Raw genomic sequence first — 7,606 nt, 5'->3', positions numbered from 1 at the left:
GTTCATGGAGGAGAGGGGTATTCATGGCTACTAGTCAAAATGGCTACTAGTCATGATGCATCCCTATTCTCTCCAGGATCAGAGGAGCATGCCTATTATATTAAATGCTGTGGAACACAAACAGGATAATGCTGCTGCAGTCGTCTGTGGGCTTCCTAGAGGCACCTGGTTGTCCACTGTGTGAACAGATTGCTGGACTTGATGAGCCTCGATCTGATCCAGCATGGCCTTTCTTATGTTCTTAAGAATGCTCAAATACCTGCTGGTTCAGCTCATGACTTGTTCATCAGGGGCGAACAGGGAGCCAATTTTTTGATGGAATGTTAGTCAGTTCATCAACTGGTTCGTGGCTGTCAACAGCAGGTTTTGTCGTGCGACTCCTCCCTAATTGTAAACTGCAGTCCAATCAGCTTTTCACACCCATGTTCTCTCAGCCCCTTTGCTGCCCCATTCAGCGGGTCATTATTTAAATAGACAGCTAAATCGTTCACAATTCATATAAATGAGTCATAAATAAATCCTGCCATTCAGGAGTTATCTAAGCAAACTTTAGCAGCATTAATGACTGCCAGTCCACTTGGATCAGCAGGGTTTTCCTACAAGCAGTTTTGGAAAAAACCCAACACAAACCTTTCCTGCAGGCATTTGAGTCATTTGGTGCTGAACTGAACAGACTCTGTGATTGGCTCACAGAGGATCGTCACAGTTAGGCACAAAAAATTTGATTGACAGATACATTGGAAGCAAAATGCATGGCAACACTAATAATATGGAGAAAGAGAGAGAGAGATCTCAATGGGTCAAGCAAATGAGGTCAGACAAATGTGTCAGTTCTGCTGCTATAAGAAGGGGGGTGGGGTGGAAGAACTCACTCTACCTTTAATAATTGTCCCAGCCTCAAAGCAGGGCTTCAGGAAGAACCAGGATCTCCAATAAATCTATCAGAGGCAGGCAAAAGAATGTGCAAAGGCTTGATTTGATCTATAACACACTGATTTGTTTTTTGGGCACTCCACGATATCTGTAACACTCTCCTCCAACACCAAAAAATACCTCTGAAAAACAAACCAGATACTGAGGATAAATCATGTCTGTCTGTACATATCCTTGTAGAATGAGTTTTCATGGCCAAGTTTTCATCATGCGACCCTCGCAAAGGGTTGTGTTCAAAAGGTGAATGTACCCTGCTCACAATGTTCATTTTCTGCCCACTCAAGCTCTCAGCCAACCAATTTCTTCATCATTTCAAATGCACTTGCATCTGCACAGCTGGTAGTGTTCATTGTCACATCTGGGCCATAGGTGCTATTGATGCATGCTCAAAAACTTACTAGATAGCTGGATTGATGGGAACTGTAGTTTTCTCAGCCTTCTGATTCAGCTCAGGAATCCCTGAAAGCTAGAATTCTCATCAAAACCACCAGCAAGCATTTCATAGGAAAAATAAGCCTACCCTCGGTATAAACTGCAAGTGGTAGGTTAATCTTCTCCTGCTTGACCCTCAAAAGACAAAATTTTGTGGCTTGGCTAAGGGGAGGAACTGGCAGAAGGAAAGTGGTTGGGAGGGGGTGGTCCTATGCGCCCACGGGCACATGTGCATTTTATGAGTGTTCTAGCAAACACAGATTTCCATCAAGCATTTTCAAGGGTTCAATAAGGATGCTTACAAAAAAAAAGTGAGATGTTTTGAGTTGAGCATGGGGGAGTTCATCTATCATTGGATTTCATCAGATGAATGAAATTAAATGGGAACACAGCAGGCATGTAATACTGTTCTGAGTCATTTCATCTTGTAATGGACAGTAAAGAAACCTCTCTCCTCCTCCTCTCTCAATATGGCATAGTTGTTGAAAGGGAACAAGGGATGCAGAAAGACATGGAGGAGAGCCATAATTGTCTGCCAGGTTGGGATGGGAGGGATGAAAACAGGTTTGTCTGGTGTAGTTGTGGGGCAACAGCAAACTGACTCTAAGATTGGGGGAACAGCATCTTCCCCCTTATGGGTGTTTGGTTGGCTAGGGGAAAGCAGAGGGTCTAGAATTACTCAGGGGCGTTTCGAGATTTTGGAGGCCCCCAGGTAAAATGTGCCCAGGGGCCCCCCTCTCTTCCTCTGACCACCACCAGGACCCCTGCTTATGCCCTCCTTCCATCCCACACACACATTCTCACCAGTCCGTGTGTCCTTCCTTCCTACTGATTGTAATTCTTTCCCCCTATGGTGAAGAAGAGAAGAGAAGAAGGGTTGGTTTTTTATACCCCAATTTTCTCTGCCTTTAAAGAGAATCAAACCAGTTTACAATCACCTTCCCTTCCCCTCCCCACAACAGATAACTTGTGAGGTAGGTGGGACTGAGAGAGTTCAGAGAGAACCGCGACTGGCCCAAGGTCACCCAGTAGGCTTCATGTGGAGGAGTGGGGAAGCCAACCCAGTTCCCCAGATTAGTGTCCACTGCTCCTAACCACTACACTACACTGGCTCCCACACTAGTCACAGTTCTCTTTGGGCTCTCTCAGTCCCACCTACCTAACAGAGTGTCTGTTGTGGGGAGGGGAGGGGAAGGTGATCGTAAGCTGGTTTTATTCTTCCTTAAATGGTAGAGAAAGCCAGCATATAAAAACCAACTCTTCTTCTTCATTGCCATCAGTAGGCCAGCCCTTCCTCCATAAATGGTTGAAATCCTTTCTCAAACCCGTCTCGCCTGGTGGCTACCACCACATCTTGTGGGAGTGAATTCCATGCATCATGTTTCAAGAACGCCACAGCGATGCTGCATTCGGGCAGATGCTTGGGAGAAGGAGGAGGAGGAGGAGGAAGCCCAATTTCTCTCTGCTACACTGAGAAACGTCTTTGTCCCTTTGATACCTCTCACAGTCCCCCCCCCTTTTTTTAAGGAAAGGAAGTGCTAAAATAACTCATTGCAAACTGCATGACGCAACAGAGCCATTTGCAAAGACCCTTGCCTTTCTTCGGCAAGACCTTGATTGTCAAAGCTATGAAACTCCAGCAGAAAGGAAGGTTTCTCTCAGAGGCACTTTACGACTCGGCGCTTTCTAGCAGCGGGTGGGTGTCAAATTTGGAGACAGTTGCATGAGCAAAGGTGCTCCATTGTTCCCACTCCTCATATGTTTCCTCCTCGCTTTACCCTGTGGGAGCTGCAGGCAGGGTCAGAAGCGCACATGGTGCATTTCCAAGCTTGCATCTCCAAATCTCTCTTTACCGAGTATGATTAGCCCCCATCACGACTCCTGCTGTCTCCTGCTGGGCACTCTATTTCAGAGGTATATTTTTTGCAGAAGTTGCCAGCTGGCTTGAGAGGAATCTTTTATCCAGGAATAATAGAGTGAGTGCCTTGTCTGACAGGGTACAAAAAAAAACCTGATTAAAACAAGAATGGGCAGTGGGGGAGGACTGTTTTGGCCAACTTTTCCAATCCACCCCCTCCTTCTAAACTTACTGTACCTTGCTCACAACCTCACAATTGGGGTGGGGCATGGGTCAGAGTCTGAGTACCAGCTTTGCACACGGGGAAGTACATGGCATCTTGTCAGGGACCACTGACATCAAAGGAATGGAAAGGAGGAATCTCAGCATCCTTGTCACTTGGTTTTGGTCAACAACAAGAAGAAGAGTTGGTTTTTATATGCTGACTTTCTCTGCCACTTAAGGCATACAATCACCTTCCCTTCCCCTCCCCACAACACCCTGTGAGGTAGGTGGAGCTGAGAGAGCTCTAACAGAGCTGTGACTTGCCCAAGGTCACCCAGTTGGCTTTATGTGGAGGAGTGGGGAATCGAACCCAGTCTCCAGATCAGACTCCACCACTCCAAACCACCACTCTTAACAACTACACCATGCTGTAAGATGGCAACCATTCATTTGGAGCCATTAAGCATCCCCTCTCTCACACTTTGAAAGAGTCGGCAGCTGAGCTCTTCCCTGTAGGTTTATAGAATAAGGAATGGAATCTGGAGAGAGAAAAATTTATCTCTCCTGATTTAGCATTAGATTCAAGAAAGACAAAAAAAAAATTTAAAAAATGACAGATCATAGAAACATAGAGCTGGAAGGTCCCCCAAGGGTCATCCAGTCCACCCCTCTGCACAATGCAGGAAATTCACAACTACCTTCCCCCCTCCCCACTCCCCCAGTGACCCCTGCTCTATACCCAGAGGAGGGCAAAAAACCTTCAGGGTCCCTGGACAATCTGGCCTGGAGGAAAATTCCTTCCTGACCCCCGAATGTGGAGAGCCAGCATGGTGTAGTGGTTAAGAGCGGTGGTTTGGAGTGGTGGACTCTGATCTGGAGAACCGGGTTCAATTCCCCACTCCTCCGCATGAACAGCAGCCGCTAATTTGGTGAACTGGATTTATTTCCCCACTCCTACACATGAAGCCAGCTGGGTGACCTTGGGCAAGTCACCTTCCCTTCCCCTCTCCACAACAGACACCCTGTGCGGTAGGTGGGGCTGAGAGAGTTCAGAGAGAACTGTGACTAGCCCAAGGTCACCCAGCTGGCTTCATCTGTAGGAGTGGGGAAACAAACCCAGTTCACCAGATTAGCCTCCACCGCTCATGTGGAGGAGTGGGGAATCAAACTCGGTTCTCCCAATCAGAGTCCACCGCTCCAAACCACTGATCTTAACCACTACACCATGGATGGCTGGATGGCTGGATGGCTGGATGGCTGGATGGCTGGATGGCTGGATGGCTGGATAGATAGATAGATAGATAGATAGATAGATAGATAGATAGATAGATAGATAGATAGATAGATAGATAGATAGATAGATAGATATGGATGCCACACCAGGAACATTTTGCAGCATCTTCATGTCGGAATAAGATTATTCTGCCCAATGAATGCATTCCAATGTGTGCGCACACACACACACCCTTCTTCTTTTCTTATTCTGACTCCAGGATCATCATTTTCATATCAGTGGCAATTATATTAATTATTCTCTTCCGTATAAAACTCATTAAGCTGGAATTTTTGGCTCATTAACTCAAAGCTAGAGCTGTCTTCTGTGCTCCTTCATTGGAGTGGTGCAAAGAAGAGGGTTTAATTCAGCCACTGGAACAAGCCGACGAGAACGCACAGACGTGCTTCTAAGCCAGAGGTTTCAAGAAGAGCCTGAACCAAGTCAAGATCTCAAGGCAATCTTTGCCTTGGCTCAAGCTGGAAAGCAAGCAGGAGGGGGAGGTTGGATCTCCGTTGGATCTGGCTGAAGGGTTCCCTTGGGGTCCTGCTAGAAAGCCAGAGAGCAACTCAGGATGGATTTAGACACTTGGCAGATTCTATAGGCAAAATGGCCCCCGAGCATCGCAGAGGTACATGGAAAGCCATTCTGGGCAACTATCTGGACAGAGTTGGCCACCGCCTAATGTGTCTGGCTACTATGAAGAATCCATTTACCGCTCATTATGCTGCCTTGGCACTACCTACAGTTTGACAGCCTTTCGTAATTACAGTAATTAGGGAGCCACACTGAAGGATGGTAAATGGCTGGGAGCCATTAGTGTCCCATGCAAGATTAAGCAGACACCGACCCTTGGAGACGAGCTGTCTTCCGCTGTGCAATGTGGAGACCTGAGATGATGAGAGGTCTCTTTTGCATGGCGTGGCATCACCTCTTGCAGCTTTTGTACCCAGACTCTGTCGCACAGACGAGTCTCGGCTGTGGCTGGCCTGGAAATGTAGGCCAGCACCTGTCTGTCTTTGTAGCCTTTTCGACCTTTTCAGCTCCACGAGCAGGGCACTAAATGATGCTCTTTCTCAAACTACTGGAGAAGAAGACAATTTGCAAGGGGGGTTGATGGCCCTTTTATAGCATTTCCAATATTCACGATGCATTGCCAGAGAAATGTGCAAACCAGCTGGAGACATTCCATGTTACAGACCCATTTCTGAATGCGAACAGCAGATTTTGACATATAATTCAACTGCCAGTGCAAAGCCAAGAGGTCCTGTTGCACGTCAATTAGTTCAGTATAATCAAGCCCTCCATTTATGTGAAAAGACTGGATTTGTGTATTTCACTTTTAGTTACACTGCACTGTGGGTTTTGTAGTCTTAAGGTCATAGTGGCTGAGAGCCGTATGGGCCCCAGACAAAAATTATCTGTTGGTTCCTCTTCTATCACCTACACCCAACCCAAAAATTGTATCAAAGCAAATCATATGCCATCTATCTCCAAAGGATACCAGGATGACCAGGGCTAACTGAATGGGCCTGAAGTTCTCCCAGAGTTACAACTGTTCTCCAAACTACAGAGATCAATTCCCCTGGAGAAAATGACTGCTTTAGAAGATGGACTGTATGGTGCTATACTCCACTGCGGTCCTGCATCTCAAACCTGTTTTCCCCTTTCCTTCAATATTTTTTCCTAGCCCCCCTCCCCCTTCTCCCAATTTCCCCTTTTTACTTTTGTATCCTAAAAACCCTCAATAAAAAACTATTATAAATATATATATATATATATTTTCCTAGTCAACACCCCCCCCCCCCCCCGCCGGGCTCAGTGAAGCAGTCACTGGCTCCGATATGTCCCTGCTTCCTCTCTTTCTCCCCCCAATTAAACTTGGCTTATTTGGTACCCTGTTGCCCAAACAGGCTCCAATATGCCTTCCAAACTGACTGATGTCAAGAGTGACTGTTTCATAATTGCTTGTTATCCTTCCAGCCAACTGATGGTCCTACTGCTATACTGGCTATTTTCCAGGGATTGAAAAGCAAAGCAACAACAACAGAGGGTTTTTTTTGTTCATTTCCATCCCCTGTTCTTGAGCCTGGCTCAATATTTCCAAGGCCAAAGGACTTAACAAGCTAGAAATCTTGCAACTGGCTGCCAGTGACTAAACAAAAGGCAGGTGTGTATCATGACCGGCAAGAGCACAGATCTGCGTGTCTTTGCTTTTGTTTTAAAAGGGAAGAAAAATCCGTTTCTGGCACTTCAGCTGCAAAACTAGACTCGAAATTATCAAAGGAGAGATAAAAGAGAGGAGGATGCCAAGCAAAAATGTTCAGGTTTTAAAGCTTCATTTTAAAGATTCAAGCGAGGAACCTCACAGTTACCAGGCAAGGATTCAACCTGTGCTCCACCAAACAGCTTTGGCTTCAGGGAGAAACTGCAGAGAGATTCATTAGCTCAGCAAAGAAGTCTCCTAACAGTTAAAGGTCAGTCCTGATCACATGGTACTCCCTGGCCGCTATAAAAGCTTTCAGGTCATGCTTGTTGACTGCTTGGACAGTTGGAGGGTTTGCTTGGGCTGGTGTTTCTGGCTCGCTGGAGTCAGCTTTGTTGTTCTTGTTGTTTTCTCTTGCAAGCAGGGGCAGAATAAATTATGCAAACTGCAATGAGAGTTTGCTTCCTATCCAGGCTGTAGCATGTGGCTGCTTGTGGATTTGGATGCTTCTTGAGCCAGATTTGGGCTCAAGGGGAAAACGCATTTCCATGACCATGAAGCACAAAATGAAAATGCTTCCCTGCACACCCCTGATGCTTCAACCTGACTCAGAGATAGTATCACCATGAGACCACACCAATGCTCGCAGCCAAGCAAAGGGAATGGGAGGGGTCCTGCAGATACATACTTCAGAAGAAGA

This window comes from Euleptes europaea, chromosome 14, assembly GCF_029931775.1.
Source record: "Euleptes europaea isolate rEulEur1 chromosome 14, rEulEur1.hap1, whole genome shotgun sequence".
Taxonomy (NCBI): domain Eukaryota; kingdom Metazoa; phylum Chordata; class Lepidosauria; order Squamata; family Sphaerodactylidae; genus Euleptes; species Euleptes europaea.
This window is presented reverse-complemented; position numbering follows the sequence as displayed.